The 18,257-nt window shown below is 36.5% G+C and overlaps 1 long non-coding RNA gene across 1 annotated transcript; it reads left to right on the top strand.

Moving 5' to 3' along the window:
- Nucleotides 1-190: 190 nt before the first annotated feature.
- LOC128262068 (uncharacterized) lies at nt 191-2,392 on the top strand. Its single transcript, XR_008268311.1, has 2 exons — nt 191-953; nt 1,971-2,392. It is a non-coding gene; the product is annotated as an uncharacterized LOC128262068 (long non-coding RNA).
- The last annotated feature ends 15,865 nt before the right edge of the window (nt 2,393-18,257 follow it).

The following is an 18,257-nucleotide window of genomic DNA, read 5'->3' as shown; positions in this document are numbered from 1 at the left end:
ACAATTGCACAACAAATACTTATGTTTAACTATAAAAGATTCTAAAGAAGCATTTATTGTTAAGCCAATCAATCATATTAAATTTTAAAAGAATTTACAATTTTATTTTAGCAAAAGCTTGAAAATAAAACCAAACTACCTAAACCTAAAACATTAAAATAAAAACAAAATTTGTATCTTTTATCCGAATTTTAATTAAAGCCTGCAAAACAACACTTTTGTGTCAGAATTTCTTTGTCAAATTGTGGTTTCCGTTCAATCAAGTCGTATAAGCAATCAGTCTTTAAGTTTAAAAAGGGTCATCGAAATTCGTCGATGCTTAGGCTTAATTCACAGTGGGTTCTTGCGAAATAGTTGCAAGTATTTTGTTTATTTATTTTTAACATGGCTGCGGCAGCTGCTATTGTTGCCGTTCCATCCGCCTGTCGATTTGTTTCGCTCGTTTCGGTTCTAAGTTTGCGTGTTGCATTTTTTTGTAGTTGTTGCTGGTTATTCCAGGGTGATTTTGCATTTTGTTGTTGTTTCGGCTGCCTCCAATCCCAGCAGCGTTTCAAGGTCTTTTCACTATTTGTTTTTGCCAAGTTTCGCACACATCCCATATAGTATATAGTATATGGACGGCTGGAATATGGCCGGGGTGTTAGTTTTCTGCCCGATCTCTCTGGTCTCGGGTAAGAGCGAGAAGTTTTGCTTTGGGAAAATTTCTTCGCGGGCGCGCTCGTGTGGCAGTTTTTGCTCTTTTCCACTTGACTGACAATTTGATTGGCAGTTTGCCTTTGTATTTGCTATTGTTGTTGCAGTTGCTGGCAGCGCTCTATTCTATCGTCTCCCTCCGGCAATTATATTTAATTTTATTATTGAAGATTGCAGCAAGATTTTCGCCCCCAAGGTCAGACGTGTAAATCTTCTGCTGCTGCTGCTGCTGCTGCTGCTGCTGCTGCTGCTGTGGTCACGTAAGCAAAACTTTTTTAGACCCGACCCCGCCCCGTCCCGTCCCTCACAATGTTGCGCCTTTTTAATGGCCGGCTGCTTTTGTTGAGTTGCTGGAGCAATTTAGTTTTTCTGTTTGGCATTTCCTATTAGAAATTCTTGGCATTAATGCAGCCGACCGGTTGCACTTGTCGTTGTTGTTATTGATGCTGCCGAAGTTGTTTTCGCTATCGCCAATTTCCTTTGTACTTATGCCAGCCGGAAGATCGTCAGTGGAAGCGTGGAAGTAGCAAGGTTGGCGGTGCGAGCGGATTGCATTGCGTATGCGCAATATGGAACGTTTGATTACGCATACGCAGCGATGACACTGAAAACTCGAACGGGAGATTTGAGCGAGCTCTACAAATATATGGATTTGATGTTTACAATGCTAAGATTGCTTAAGGGATGAACGGCTTGGAAAAGATAATATTTTGAAGAAGTTCTTGATGACTTTAAACTTTGCCGTAGTTTTTTAAATTTGCATACAGATAAGAGCCATAAAACCACAGAATCAATCAGTTCAAAGCTTTTTTATTTCGTTCTGTCAAGGACAGTCGGACGAACAGACAGACAGACTTTAGGACATGGCTAGATCGACTCTCCTATTGATGCTGATAAAGAATATATATACTTTATGGAGTCGCAAATGTCTCCTGCACTGCGTGCAAACGTTTGACAGAAACTGTAATACCCTCTGCAAGGGTATAAATATTAAAACGTATTATCTAAAAAAGGAATGCATCATTATGCTATCTGATGCTTTCCACATTTAAGCTAAGTAACTTCACACTTGAACGTTTCAGTTAATCTAATGACTACAGAGACCTCGAAGAACTGGCAATCCACAATCATTTCAATCGATTACGAGTCCACTATGTACTCAGCACTCAAGTAACTAATTGCACTGCATGGCCATAGAAAGAGATGGACGGTTTGGGAGAGAGGGAGCAAAAGCATGCTAGAATTCTTAACCAGCCATAATTGTTATATTTTTCAAGCGTATTGCAGTCTTATGCGTGTCGTTAGCTCTACGATTCTGCAGCAGCAGCAGAAACATCATCATCATCGATGTCGGTCTACTCGCGGCTTGCCTGTGGAATATCATCGGAATACAAAGCTCAAGGTTACGCATACGCCATGTATGCGGGCCATACGATGCGATTCCAAACGACGCGAGCGCAATGTCTAAGCAAATAGACGACAAACAAGCGCGGCAACGCAAACACGGACACTTGTGCGGTCCGTAGATAGAATTTTAAGCGCACATGTCTCTTGGTATATGGTGGATTTCTAGGGTTAACGGCGGTTGCAGCAGATGCCTTTTAGTGCACACAAAGTGTCAAAGAAGCCATCGATCGACAGTTTTCGCAAGCAGCTGCCAAAAACATATTGAGCTTATGTGTGACCTTTCCTACAAAAATATTTCATAAAAAGCTGTCAAAAGTGTTTAGCATATAGACCAATATATGAAGACATCTTGAATAAGAAAGTTTGATTAAGAATCAAGCTATTTCTATGAAATTTAGATAACAGAATAGTTTGGCTTGATAAAAATAACTTTATTTTGTTATGCTTAAAATAAAAATATATATTTAAGCAATTTTAAATTTCTAAAAATTTTAAATTTATATTTTAACAAAGTAACCGCTTTAATTTTTATGAATTTGAACTAGGTAAAATAGTAATAAACATGGTAACAGACCGTTTTCTTTTTCTCTTATTTTCCTCCGCCATTTCTTGGTTCCATCTCCTTTCGTTCCACTATTGCAACGCTAATTGCAGCGCTCAAGCGTAAAACATTTTCACAAGAACTAATAAATGCAACTACAGAGCAAAAAACAAGCAAGAGGGAATCCGAAAGAAAGGGGGCCACCCACATGGAAGCCATTAAGAAATCTCAACCACTGTCTTTGCCAACTGCTGTCTCCAAGGCATCCTCATCTCTTGTCTTCGTTGGTGGCCCAAAGGCTGCTTTAAATGCCCTCGTTAATATCCTTTCTTATGGTTGTCCATGAGTTATTCGTATGCGAGGAATATTTCGTGCCCATTTTTATATATACGCAAAATTGTTACTCTCTAAAATTTTAATTTTGTTGATGTAGTTAGAAATATTACAAAATTATAAAAGATTTAACTAATTTTAATATCTTAGCCTGGCTCCCATATATTCTGCGAACTTTTGCAACTTTGTGCCCTTGGTTGCTCTTTTCAACTGTCTCTGGCTTGAAGTTTCTGCTTCTCCACTTTGTGGCCTGTCAAGTTTTTTAGCTGCAGGCATATGCAGTCGTGGGTGTGGCATGTAAAAAATATAAATAGCGAACAGGAGGAGCCATTACATTGCTCACAAAGATATTAAAAATATATTTTTGTGTCCTTATTTCTTCTGTATTGTTTTTTTTTTTTTAATATTTGAATTGCACATCGGTAAATATTAAGAAGAAAGGAGGATATCTTTATTAATTGCAGGCCAAAAAAGTCTGAATTTTGATTAGCCTTACGGCTAAAGTGAGAATCTGCTCACAATCAAAGCGCCAAAGCGTGCGGCAATCAACCAGAGGGGCAGGGGAATCCTCCATCCTTCTCGTTACTGGCCAAGAATTTCAAATTGTTATGCAAATTCACAGCCGCTACTGTGTCGGATGTCTTTGGGGTGCCCGAGTGGAGAGAGTGTGGCGAGAACAAAAGCGCCAGGCAAACGCCATAATTCAAGTGGCCGCAGCGATTTCATGCCTGATTTCAATTATCAATACGCGCCATCGACAGCGGGCGACAGGCAACTGGCAACCGGCTTCCAGAGCCAAATCAATTCAGAACAGGCCAGGAACCCAGAACGGCCACAAAGCCCGAGGAGCCGACACGTCCAACAACTGAACAATGGGCACAAATCATTTCATATGCCAAACGTGTGGTCGATGATTGGACGACTGCAGCAGCTTCCGAAACAAGAATAAAGACTGGTTAATTTTGAGAGAAAGCCAGGCTTTGAGCACTCTAACAAAACAATAAAATAAAAACATCAATTTGAATATGTTTTATTTCTTCAAAAACTTACAATTTTATGTTTTTTAAGTTTTTTTTTTTTTAAGTATATAGAATTTTCATATTTACAGCTTTCTTTTAAAAAAATGCAGTTTAAAAACAAGAAGGAAGTATTTTTTTAAAACAATCTTATATGTCTAATAAGTTTTATGTTTTCCGAAAAGATGCCTGTAAGACTACATATTAATTAATATAATTTTTATACATATTAATTAATAAAACTTTTATTTTCTGTATTGTATAGAAATATTTAACTAAGTATATAGAATTAAATAATCATTCTAAAACGGTGCAATTTATTTATAAAATATTGCTTTAAATGTATCTGTTATGTGTTTAACATTTTGTAAATCATTCGATTTTTTATATGCTAATACCGACCAATATAACCATGTTCCTTATAGGGTATCGAAATAACAAAGACCCACTTCATCATTCAATGTACACTCCAAAGTCATGTCTTCTTATTCCCATATTTTATTTTAGATCAGACTTTGTCACATTTTTGGGCAGCAATTTGTTTGCTCTGAGGCGGCGATTTGTTTTGTCAACTGTCAGTGCTGATGAATTTAATAATTTAAAGCGCAGAAGTCAGACAAACAATCGTCGTCATCATCATCATCGATAACATCATCATTATCAACGCCAGTGACTTCAGCATGTTGTACATGACACAAAAGCTGCAGTTCATCGATGGCTTTTGAATATAAAAATCCACGGAAATCACCCAAAAACGATTTGGCGAAACCATTTTTGGGGCGGTCGATCCATCCGTTGAGTGTGGGCGTGGCTGATGGCGCATGCAGAATGCATTGAATTTTAAATCGATACGAAAACGATTGGAATCGAATGGCTTCCACAAATTTGGTCGATTGTAATAACAACAATGAATCAGACGAAATAAAATACTGTGACAATGAAATTGTTTGGTCATGTCATGCAGATAAATAATGTGACAATCTCTGTTTTGGTTAAATAAAATAATTATATATTTATCATCTGAGCTTATCGAGACCATTAATCACAAGGAGGTATCATCGGGTATTGAATACCAAAATATGGGGAGCAATGCAATGGGCGATTTTTAAAGGTATACATCAAAGTTAACTTCAAGAAATATAGGATGAGATTTGGTATTTTTGGATTTGTCCCCTAAAAATGTCCTTCTAATTGTATGAATCATTCAAAAATGGTACAACATAAAAATTTTACTTTATTTGCTTATTTTTTCCGCAGCTCAACTATCTCATTTTATTTCCGACATTGTTTCTCCATCATTTGTTTTACAACAGAGTAGCTCGTAACCCACATTCCATTTCATACATATATTTTAAAGTTCAAATCCACCCCCTTTGAAAAAATCTTTCAACGAGAGTCCATAAATAATCCCATTGGCAGCACAAAAGAGCTTATCGATAAGCCCAATTTGAAAGCTTTAATGCCCATCAAAATGCATTTTCGTTGCTCAAACGATTTGCTTTCCCAGCAACCAAAAGAAACATTCATTAATTTTAAAGCCAATCAAAGGCAGGAAAAAGGCATTGTGTGTATGTGCTTTTATAAAGAATCCATTGCAGAATTAAATGGCAGACCGCGAAGAAAATGAATTGAAGAATTTTTAAAGTAAGGCACGTAAAGAAATCGTAAAACATACCAAGCTGCTGTTCCGATTCAATTTTGCTTAAATTTCGCACATACATTTATATATACGCCCCCCTTGTGTGTCAGTTCCTTTTTTCAGTTTTATTACATAACATGAAAATACGTAAATGTGGTTAAGAGGCAGAGGAATTTTCTGAGGAAGGTTGGAGGGAAACCCAAGTAATTCTTATGATTATCATAATTTATTTGGCCTTCGAGGGAGCGGAGACTTATGTGGATATACAAGAGTATGTTTCTACGTATCTGGAAATGAAAGCAAACTAAAGAAGAGTTCTGTTTGCTCATTGTGAGCCGGCAGCGGTGACGTCTTCCGTGCCGCTTCATGACTCCCAAAAGTGCACAAAAAAAGACAGACCCATCTAACTAATGCTAAATACTCTGACCTTGGCTCGGTCTCAGGGTCTTGAAAATTATATGCCAGCGCCAGCACCTAACAAAACGCTGTACAAAAACAATTTCCACTCAATGAATAGAAAAATTGCTCACAATTGTTTGTCGGCATCTGGCTCATAACGATGTTAACTAAATAATTAGCTGACATAATTTTGCTTGGCTAAGAGCTGTAAAAGACTGGCCCATTAGGCACGAGCTTGCGTCTCCGAAAAGTCGAAAAGCCAAGTCAAATGTGTCAAATTAAATGCGCATTAGTCGCGTCATTACAAGTATCCAACAACAGAAAAAACCGCAGAAGTTTGCCGGCCAAATGTGTCTCACTCACTCTCTTTAAATAAACTTCAAGTATATTGTATACTTATGACTATTAAACAATTAAATGGCCAGCAAAATTTAATTGCATAATTAATAAACATTAAAAGCACTTAGCTACGGCAACCGTCTCTCTTAATGCCATACAATTTGCAGTTGTCGTTTCTTCTATTAAATTTCTGTTGTTCGCCTCTCTTGGTTTCTCTTTCTGGCTCCGTAATTTTCTCTTCCACGTCAATCTTCACAAGACACGCACCGTGCGGCGTATACGTAATTTTTTGAACTATTACAACAAGGTGAGATATTCCACGTTCAAAATGTTTAGCATGTTTTCGTAGAGAATAAAAGACGTGAACAAACAGGCGGCTTCCGGTTTAAGTTTACAAATTTTATTCGATAAAATCAGGATTTGGTACATATATAATTTATTTATTATAAACATTACAATATTGAAGATTATAAAAAACAAATAAATGGATGTTGAACGATGCCGTTTGCTTATATAAAGTCAAACATAACAATACATGAAAAAAAATATCCCTGCCCTGGGTGCAACTCAAAATAAAATTGGTCCTCAGGGTGTCCAACGCTAAATTTCAAAAGCCGCACCGAGAACCCCAAGAAAAATATACAAGATATGAATTAAAAGAACCGATAAGTAATTGTGTAAATAATTAATGTACTCTGGTTAAAAAATAGTCATAAAACACACAACTTTGATGTAAAACGAAAATACCAAACGAAATTCCATCTAAAATGAAAAAAAACAACATGCAAACAAAACAACGGGCCGGTGACCTTCACCTACAACTCAGGCGAGACTAGACCCACCTAGACCCCATAACCCACCTCTGTTCCCCGCCTTCCCTCTTCAAATGCCACCAGAAAAAAATCTAGTTGGTCATGCGGGACATCGCCTACGGAATTAGCAGACTGCCCTGGTGATACGTATACAGAACACGTTAAAAAAATATATTGTTTTTTTTATAACTGTCAAATAGCTTCATTTTCAAAAGAATTTTTCAAATCCAAAAAAAATTTCTTTTTTTAGGTCAAAGAAAAAAATAATTTACAACTTGAATGATTTTTATATCAACAATCAACAATTTCAATTTTATTTTTTTAATGTGTAATCACAAATGCCAATCCTACCGCACCAGAACCAGATTGAATACTATTGGAGAGCCATAGAAAGTTTATGCTCAAGGTATCCACATCGAAGTCTGCAATGTTAGTACTGAAATTGAAATTAAAAATTTATTCTAGTCTGGTTCCCCTCGTGCTGTCACTTCTCTGTAACTTTTGCTTTCGTTTGCCTTCTTGTTGTTTATTTTTGGTTTGTTATTTGCGTTTGTCTTTTTCGCACATAAAACGTGTGACTTGAACTTTGAATTAATTCGTTCAATAATTTACATTTTTTACCTTGCTGAGCATTCTTGGGTATTGCTCGGCTCTTTGTTTGTCTATTTCCCTCAGTTATTTATTTATTTATTTATTTATGAGTCGAGCGGGATTGCAGGTTCTTGTTTTCTTGACTCGGAATTCGTTTGGTTTTACTTGTGTGGCTTAAACTTTTATTTTGCTAGTAGATTCTAAGAAATCGACGGCAGTTATGGCGGCAATGACCAAGACCCATCTATATGGAGCCAGACTTGGTGGTAAACACTTCTCGGAAGTGACAATAAAACCGATTTAAGTGTATGTAATTCCCGGCTATGTGCTTCGCATTCGCAAGATACCTAAAAGTTCGGCTTTGATAGCCGATTGGGATACACTTGATGATTCAGATTGGGGATTTCTTGGGGACGGTTAATCTAAAATACATGGAGCCAAAAATAATATATTTTATATGCTTACTCAAAACAAAATTTCAAGCAAATGTCATTTGAATAAAGTTTTGTGTTAAAATAACTTACCATAGTTTAAGGAATTACTAATAATAAGATACAATTAAGTTGTTTAGTAATAACATCATCAACTGACTGTGTTCTTTGTTTTCCAGCACATTCATAGTCACGAACGGTCTTGCTTATCAGCAAAAAAAATAGTCATATGTGTGGCTTGCTTGACCTTTTTATGAATCATTTAAAATCCACCCATTCATAATTCTAAAACACACGCGGCCAAGTTTAGTAGATAAAAATAACTTAACTAACTAAAAGTCATGAATCTACAAATCTACCTAATCACATTAAAAAAAAATTAAGTCTTAACCGAAATGTAATTTTTACAAAAAAATGGATTTTCGAAATTTCATTTTTAATTTTGCAGTTTGTCATGAAAATCTTAAATTCTATTATGTATTTATGTAAATGTTCAAAAGAAAAATAATTGAACTGTTGTAAAATTGTAATGTTATGTAAAGTTTTCCCTGAATTTTAAATTTTATAGTTCATGATTAAGTGTCATTGTTGCCGACCATACTTTGGAGTTTATTATTCATTTCTATTCCTTCTATTAAATTTCCTTTTTTAAAATGCTAATGCATTCAATTTGTTCATTTAACCCTACACGTAAGGTTTTAATGTGATTGTTCAAAATGGCAAGAGTTAAGTTATTTTAAAAGGTAATCTTCTGTAGAAAACTAAACCAAAGCTTGGTCCCTGGTTGGATTTTCATTAAATGCTGGCATTACTTTGGATGCAGTCTCGCCTGGCTCCCTTTTAATATTAATCCGTATGTATTTGAATATATGTCCGTTGTTGTCTTCTTCATCAACAGCATCAACAAAAGCTCCTGGCATACATTCTATATACTTTTGCGGCTTTGTTTGCACATTGACACAGGTGAAACTAATTAGGCCACAAAACCCAGCTCATTTCTGTTTTATTTGTTGGCCAACAAAGCAAAAAAGAAAGGAAAATAAAAACAACAATATCTTACAATTTAAATAAACAAACGTACAGGTGAACTCATTTCTTTCATTTCGCTTGCAAAAACTAGAGAAAAGCTTGTTGCTTCTTCAGCTTTTGTTTAAACATTTTGCAGTCGTTGAACTCATAGTCTCCTTAAAAATCGATGGAAATAACACTTGCGCTTGGAAGTTTTTTGTGCTCGAAAAAAAGCAACTAAAATTAACCCAAATTTAGGACCATCCGCTGGCCAACAGACCGTATGCGTAATAACATTTTAGTTTTGCTAGTTTTCGCTTTCATGCTAGCAAATCTGCTTAAAACGCTCCCCGCAAAATATGAGAGGGAAGAACGTGCCCCAGCAAAATGAGTTTCATTTGCAAAACGCGCGTGAAAAATTCATTAAAAGTCTTCATAGTCCAAGCAGCCAGCTGCTGTTGTTGCTGTTTGTACTGTGCGCCTAAATACACTTCCTCTTATTTGGGGTTAGAAAAGGGCGTGGTCGCTATACCGATCGGCTTGCCATTTTCAAGGAGTGAATGTGCGCATAATAACAAAACAAAAATATATATTAAATAAGCTTAGCAACTATATAATTATACAAATTAAGATATTATATGTGTCATTGAAACCACAAGCAATTGTCTTGTTGCCATTGACATGTTCACACAATAAATATTCAAAAATCCTGAATTACTACGTCTTTTTGTTATTTTATTATAAATACCTTTTATTTTAACTACTAATAATTGATATTTTATTTTTTCTAAATTTGCTTAAGATTTTATAAATTGTAATATATTAAACTATTAAATATATATATATAATACCATAAATCGTTGCAAAAAAAAAACATACCAAACATAAACACGTACATGTGAAAAATTTTAAAACAGAAGAGTATCTCCGTTCGGTAATTTTTGAAAGCTTTTCCCTTTTTTTATACAAATATTTTGTTGAAGAGTTTCCACTCATAATTGCAGCATTTTTCACTTTGTTTCTTGGGAATGTGCGCACAAAAAAGTTGCTTATTAAAATTGAGCGAAATTTAATAAGCAGCGTTTTATGCAAGCCGACTGCGGGAATAATATGGTGGAAGGGCGAGCCCCGAGGAGAGTTTTCCTAAGAGTTTTCCCGGCGACCGCCTCTGTGGGTGATGCCGAGGTGGGTGGTGGTTGGCACTTCTGCTGGGCATTTGCTGATGGTGGCCGGAAAATGGCCGTCGTCGTAGTCGTCGGCACTTGGATGTGTTGATTATGAAACCGCCAAAGTGGGTCTTACACAAGTGTGTCTGCTTAGAGGGGTCAAGCGGGGGATGGGTGGTGCTGCTGGGGAATATCCACCCGCAAGTGGCGCAAAAATGCAGGCAAAGTCACGTTTTGTGAGAGTAACCAAATGTGTAACCAAATGGCCGCCATAAAGATGTACTATTCAACCTAAAAACCAGAAAAATAAAAATGCCAGCAAAAAATATGTTAAATATATATTTTGCATATGCTTAAGAGAAATGAGTTGCTTTGTGTGCAGATAGAGGGGTTTGGTTGGGGACTGGTTGCGTGCTTTATGGCCAAATGCAGCTGATGATAAAACTGTGACTGCACTGAAATGAATGGCAGAACTGAAAATTTAAGAAATAAATATAAATAAAGTAAACACTTAAACATATAAGAAGATTACTGTTCAAACCAAATAAACCAAACCAAATTAATTAATATTTATTTATTTATTATTTTAAATAGTTTTCTTAAGTGTTAGGGTGGTAAGACCAATAAATTTAGCAATCATATTCAGCTAAATAAAAGGAAGCTATCCATTAATAACTTCTCCCCCCTTTTTTGCCCTGGTTTTGTTTTTCCACCTTAAAATATTATGGCAGTTCTAGTTTATTTTGTTTGCGGGAAAACAAAATATTTATTTCAGTTAAGCCACCTCTTCTGACTCAATTTGAGAACTCCACTCGTGAATTTACATTTCAATTATACCAACTCACCTTCCGCTCCCCCTAAAAGTTATTCACCCAACTAGGGATGGAACCCAAGACGGCAGATATGAATCATAGGTGCGCCGGGACTCAGAGGAAGGGTAAAGACACGTACAGACTTAAGCCCAGCCATGCCTACAACACCGGTTACTTGTGAGCAGCTGAAGGATTTGAGCCTGGCAGCCGGGGAGATATAGTAACAGTACGGGGAGGAACGGACCCAGGACCCAGGCTGTCTGGCAGTCGCAGGCTGTGTTAGCATTTTCATAACCTTGTCAGCTTGATATGCGCATAAATTTGAACCAGTGCACATTGTTTATTTAAATGACGTCTACCGGTATACAGCGGCAACGAACATCCACCCGAAAATCCAAAGCCAAACAAACGGAAAAAGGGGAGACGTTAACAACTAGATGGGTTTATGGGTTCGTTTTCTGGCAAATACTTGACGTGAACTTAAATATGCTTTATATTCTCAGGACCTTGCAAAAAATCATTTTATATAAATTTATAAATAGGTGATTTTAATACCACTTAAAATATTCGACGACATAGCAGTCGAACATTTTATATTTAGGACTTAAATTCAAAATCATTTATGGCCTATCATGTCATACAACTGAAATTGTCAAAAATTACCTATTTAACTCCCTCTTTAATCCCAAAGAATATTTTGCTTTCTGACCAAGTAAGAACTCTTGCGACATAAATTTAGCACAGCAACTGAAATGTGAATGTTGAGAGCGAAAAAACCATAGAAGCTTGAAAATTTATGCTAAGCAAATGCAGACAGCTTAAAGTTGTTTGTTGGAATGGCATTCGGTCAATATAAGCAATTTTCTAAGAAGTCGAAGCACGTTGCGATGAAATCAAAAGTCGCTCGGTAAACGTTATAGAACCGCCGGCGGTAAGTGGTTTGGCCTGCCTTTGCCTTTGTACCAACTTTCGGCTTCTACCTTCTGTTATCCGTATCTGAGATTGTGTCTGCATCTGTATGTGTCGTCAGGGCGCAGCACGCGTCCAACGATTTTATCAATGTCAACGGCAGTCGCTGTCGCAGTCTGCTGCCTTCCCTTTTCATAATTGCCGCAGGCCAGCAGCAACAGTTTAAGCTTCAGCTTCCAACTCAGATTCGGATTCGGTTTAGCTCTGGAATAAAATCCGACACTGGGGCGTACGCTGCACGTAAGTCCCGGAATGTGCAGTCAATAGATACAAGGCTTATAAAACTAAAAAAAAAACTATTTTAAAAAAAGTCAACGAAGTGATGTTACCCTTCCATAGAAAGAAGAATAAGTAAACTGGTTTTACTGTTAAAACCATATTAATTGGTAATTATAAACCTACACATGATTTGTAAAATAATATAAAAAAATATAAGAATAGAGCAGAAGTTTTATAACTTACTGTTTAAAGTTCTTCCACAAAAAGTGAAATGTTTACAGAACTTCGAATTAAAAAAATTGTCAAATATGGCAAGTTCATTTTGTTGTTAGCAAGCCTCGAATTCAGAAGGTTCAAGCCTTGAAAAAGAAAAAAAAAAATAAAACAAAAATCCGAGTGGTTTTTTTTTGAAAATTATAATACAATTTATTGAAATTTAATTTGTCTATTACTTATTAAACGCAGTTCGTAAAATATAGACATTTCCGTCAAGTTTTCATTATTTGCTCAAATCATAGAGTATTTAAATTCACTTGCCATGAGCGCTTTTCTCGCCGCCGAATTATGCGTAAAATAAAACGAACCGAGAGCTGTCCTCAAAAACGTACGCAGGATGCGGCTGAATTGAAGGTGAAGACAGCGCCGGCGATGATGACACCGATGACAATCGGGCCCAAGATGCTGATGATGTAAAGAAGCGTGACAATTCGACAAATATTTAACTTGGGCCCCCGGCTATAGACCCGATCCCTCAGGGCCAAAGAATTTGCGCAACTTTCTACGGCAAGCAGAAGGCAGGGCCTGCGCACGATTTTCACTTTTCATTTATGAGTTATTATGGCCTGGCCGCTGCTGTGACATCATCGCACGGAGGGGCAGTTGGGGGCAGGGCCAACTGACTTCGGACCCTGGCCAAGTCAAGTCAAGTGTCAGAAAAGTGAAAACTCCCTGGGCGAGTGTTTGTTTTGTGTGTTTGTGTGTTGTGTGTGCGGGTTTATGGCTGCCGTCTGTCTCGATGTTTATTTTTCTTTTTTGGCGATCCAATTTCAAGTGGCCCGCTGTTTATTTATTGTCGGACTGCAACAGCCGCCGCAGCACCCAGCAGCTGTTGCCATAACAAAAAGGCCTGGCCACACACAGAAACACATATATACACGCAAAATAATTGTTAACAATTGCAGACGGTTTCAGGAGAAACGGAAGGCAAGCCAAAAACCAAAATTAGTCATTCCAAAATGGTTATATCACATTAATCCCAGCTCTTGGGCTGTTCTTATTTCATACAAGGCGCTCAACAGGATTTAATAAAATTAAATGACATAGTTAAGTTAATAAAATACTAATAAAAAATGTTACGTTCGGCATTTAAAATCATATGGAAAATAATCAAATTTAATTCGCATTTTTAACGATGCAGAGATGCGGCAATTTTTCACTTCGTTTATTTATATAGCTTGAAGTCATAGCGAAAATTTAAGTGCTAACGATCGATATATGTAACCAGTATAAAACAACAACACTTCATAAGATGAATAATTGCTTGTATTTATTAGCACTTAGTTTAAAGTACTAATTTTATCTTAATTAAGCAAATATTGATAATAATGATTGCTGTTTCTTATTAATGTATTGAAATTAAAAAACCCTTTTAAAATAAATAGTGTTTAGTTTTTGTTAATTATTCATTTATGTATGCAATAAAATTGTGATTTTTAGTTGCGTATATCATTATTGCTGTGGCAATAAAATAATGCAAATTTATTTAGTTTTTTACCCACCTTCATTTCGGCATTGAAAAATTCCGATTCACCACAAACGCAAACAGAAGTCACATCAAATTGCATAAATTCCTCAAATAGCCAATGCTCACGGCACTCTATATAATTCATGCCCATTCCAGCCGACAACTGTGGCCACAGAAATCTGAACCGTTGCCACAAAAATTAGAGTAGGAAAATATTTTTTTTTGGAGGGAGAGGGGAGTGGGACACAATTGTCAATAATTCAAGCCAAAAGCTGACCACACAAGTGGTCCGTCCGCCGCCTGACCCATTGCTCATTTGTGCGGCTCATTGGTCTTGGACTCTGCCTTTTATTCTCACCCCTCGCAGAGTTTCCAGTTTCTTAAAAAAAAACTTTTGTGAAAATCGGCCGTCATGGGTTTTCCCCTCACTGGGCAGCGAACTTTCACAAAAGAAGGGAACAAATTAAGACATTTAACGCTTTTTTCATTACAGCTTCAGTTGGGTTCTTTCCCCCCAATTTGCGGTTTGCGTGTCCTTTTTGACGAGATGACAGCGGCAAAAGTTTCTGGGGACTGGGATGTTGCGAGACCATTACAAATGGTACCATAAAATTGGCTAGAAGTTTGTGACGCCCAGGGGAATCTTTGTAAAGTATTCTTTTAATTGTTTGTTAACAGTAAATTTATTTTGAAACGAGAGGAAACGAGAAGCTGCGAAGTAAACAGTTATTTATTTTGAAGTTGTTTCTTCACCAATAAGGTGGGAAAAAAGATTGCCAGTTTAAATTTATAATTTAAAAATTGTTTTCTACACATATTAATTTGAAGATAAACATTTACTAAAATAATATCCATATTTAACTGTCTATTACTAAAATAAGTTTTAATTTTTTGTATGTTTATGAAGAATAAACATGTTTGATTATCCCTATCAAATTGTGCTAACTGCCTTAAGAATTGCATTAATAGAGTTGTGTGTATGGGCTATTGATTTGGCCCACCAAGGGCATTCGACAATTCGCCGTTTGCCATTTTTATATATATTTCTTTGATTGTTTGGTCAGGAAACTGGCGACGACACACGATGCGAAATCGTCAGGAGCTTTGGTTGTTTGTTTTGTGGCAACAGGGAGACCACACACACTCCAGGGCCCAACCCCGACCCCCAAAAAGCACCACCCCTCGGTGCGTGGAGATTTGATAAACTGCTTTTCGACTTTATTGCTGTTTTGGCACAAAATGTCATTTTTTTATTTTTTGGCAATGCCCAATGTTTTCATCTCTGCGCTGCGGCTTGTCCATTTTATTTTGGACATTTTGAATTATTTCGTATTTTTGTTGTTTTTTATTACGATTTTTATTTGCTTTTATGTGTTTATTATATGGCCTGATTTCAGAGTTTGGTCGAGCGCAAAATTGAGACATTTTTTGGGGTGGTTGGGATGCTTTTTGATAGGTTGTAAGTGTTGTCCACTTGGTCACAGTTTGGAACTTCTTACAGTATTCCATACTGGGAATTGCTTTTTAATTCGGTTACTTCTTTGATTGTTTTTGTGTTTCCTTGACTTCAAGTGAATTGTTTTCGAATTGCCGCTTTGGGAATTTTAGCTCAGGTAAAAAGGTTAAAATAAATAGGCTGTGAGCTTAAGGCCTTCCGTATATTTGTTTTACTCTTTTACTTAAGTGCCTATTTATATGATACCTAGAAGTCGTTAATTTTGTTGCTAAATTTGTGCCCTTATTGTAAAACTTTTCTCTCTAGTAGAAAACAAATGTTCTTTTCAAAAAACTGCGTTAAATGTTCTTTAAAGCAAAAATAGTTCTTCCATGAGAGTTGCAAACTTTTCGACACGAAATCGACCAAAAATTACGTTTCCCCGTAACCCCACACATTATATGCACACATTACTGCAGACACGCCCTCTACGCCTCTTCCCCTCCTTCTCCATCTAATTATGCGAATGCATTTAAGCGCACAATTTTGTAATTTTTTTTCGCTGGTAAATTAGGTCAGATTTAACATATTCATTAGAACTTGAGTATATGGAGTTTGGCGATTAGAGGGGAGCATGAGGGGAGGCTGCTGCGGGTTACATAAGAAAATGTGTGTGAGTGTGGGTGTGGGTGACTGGTACAGGGTCAGGGGGCGGCAACTCAAAGGAAGCGAGGAGAAACTTTCAAGCGCTTTTAATGGCGATTACAAGTGCACACATACACAAATGGCTAAAAAGTAGAATGAAAAAAAGAAAAATTATTAGAAAATTGCATTCTGTAGCAGTAACAACGACGGCCTCGTTTTGGCTTTGATTTTGCCCTCACGATAAGCATTCGTTACAAGACGGAAGAAAACGAAGTGGAAAAGAGCTTAAAAATGGAAAAAAATAAACAGACGAAAATAATACCCTTATCCATTGAGATAAACAAAAAAATTAATTTACTTTTTCGAAAACGTACAATAACAAGTATACGTGTTTAAGTGCTTAAGCCCACTATTTTTAAATATCACTAGAAACATTTTATGATAACTTTTTTTAATCTTTACAGAATAAAAAAATTGAAAAGATCACGCCCATATTGGACTAATAAAAGACATACTATTTCCTTGAATTGGAAACATTTATTTATTTTGATATAGCTTTAAAATCAAGAGACTAGTTTGCGTAGAAACGGACTGACGAGTAGATCGACTCCCCTAATGATGCTAATCATGAATATATGTCTTTAATAGGCTCGGAAATGTTTCCTTAGCTGCGTTCCAAATACCCTTAAGTGTAAAAAGAATAAATTTATATTATTTAATAGATCACCGTTTATTTTTTTTTTTGTGATTCAATTTTTCTTTGTAGAAAACCAAATTTGAAATACGTTTAAATGGTAATTGTTTTAAATTTCTTAGAGTTTTTTATTTTTAAAATTGAACCAGATTTCAGTGATTTTGGGCTACAAAACTCACACATATAAAATAATTATTTTTATTTATTTTCTGAGATACAAATAAATATGAATTTCTAAAAATATATTAACTTAAGCATAGCCAGTTGAGAACGAAAATATTTTCGGGTTGTCTGAGTAAGTAATTAAATAAAGAGCATCTCGTTCTCGCAGTGTGCCAATGCAAGACTACCCTCGTTCCTGAAGGAATTTGAAACAACTGATAAGAGCGGCGGCAGCAACATCTACAGCAGCAGCAGCGGCAACATCGATGGCGTCGGATGTCTCAATGCGAGGAGCAGACCGAACACTCGAGCACGCATCATATGTGCCCTCAATAAGGCGTGGCTCAGTCACTGAGCTGCTCTTTTTCGACCAATGTCTCGGATTCAGTCACTATTCACATTCACTGCTGACACCTCCGACCCTAATTCTCCCCCTTATTTTGTCTATAAGTTTAAATCTTCTTCGTCAGCTCCACTTTACGTATGCTGATGCTTTGTCCCACTGCTGATTCTCTGCTTTTACAGTGAATATTGCCTTAGCTATATTTTCAGTTACACAAATTAAAATATGTATGTGTATTTTGGTGAAACGTTTTTTACGTATTATACATACATATATAAAAACGGGTTACTCATTATGATTTTTTTTTAGCATGCCCTAACGTACATAGTTGGTATCAAAGTTTTACTGTACTGCTTCCTCTGCTTATATTGCTGCTTTTGCTGCTTCCTCTACCATTTTTATGAGCACTTCAATTACAAAAGCACGCAAGTCGCCATCATTTAATGGAATTAGTACAATGACAATTGTGGCCAAAGACCAAGGAGATGTTAAAGAAGACGACTTAGCTCAACTCAACTCAACACGAAACGCGACACGAAACCGCACGATATGAGTTCGGCGGCAATAGAAATAAATTGAATAAATGCGAAGCCAGTCGCAGCAGCAAAAGAACCAAAGGAAAGAAGAGGCGAGGTCACTCAGTCGCCGACTGATAATTTTCGGCAGATAGGCAATTGCCATAGAATGGAGATCATCAGCTATAGGAACTTCAACAACAGCAGAAGTGCACCGGAAAAAATATGCTGTCTGATAATTTATAACTTGTTAGGTGTTTACAAGTGAATTCTTCTAATATATGTGTACATATACTAATAACAATTATCATATAAATTTATAGTTCTACCATATGAGTAACTTC

This window comes from Drosophila gunungcola, unplaced genomic scaffold (assembly GCF_025200985.1).
Source record: "Drosophila gunungcola strain Sukarami unplaced genomic scaffold, Dgunungcola_SK_2 000001F, whole genome shotgun sequence".
NCBI lineage: Eukaryota > Metazoa > Arthropoda > Insecta > Diptera > Drosophilidae > Drosophila > Drosophila gunungcola.
This window is presented reverse-complemented; position numbering and strand designations above follow the sequence as displayed.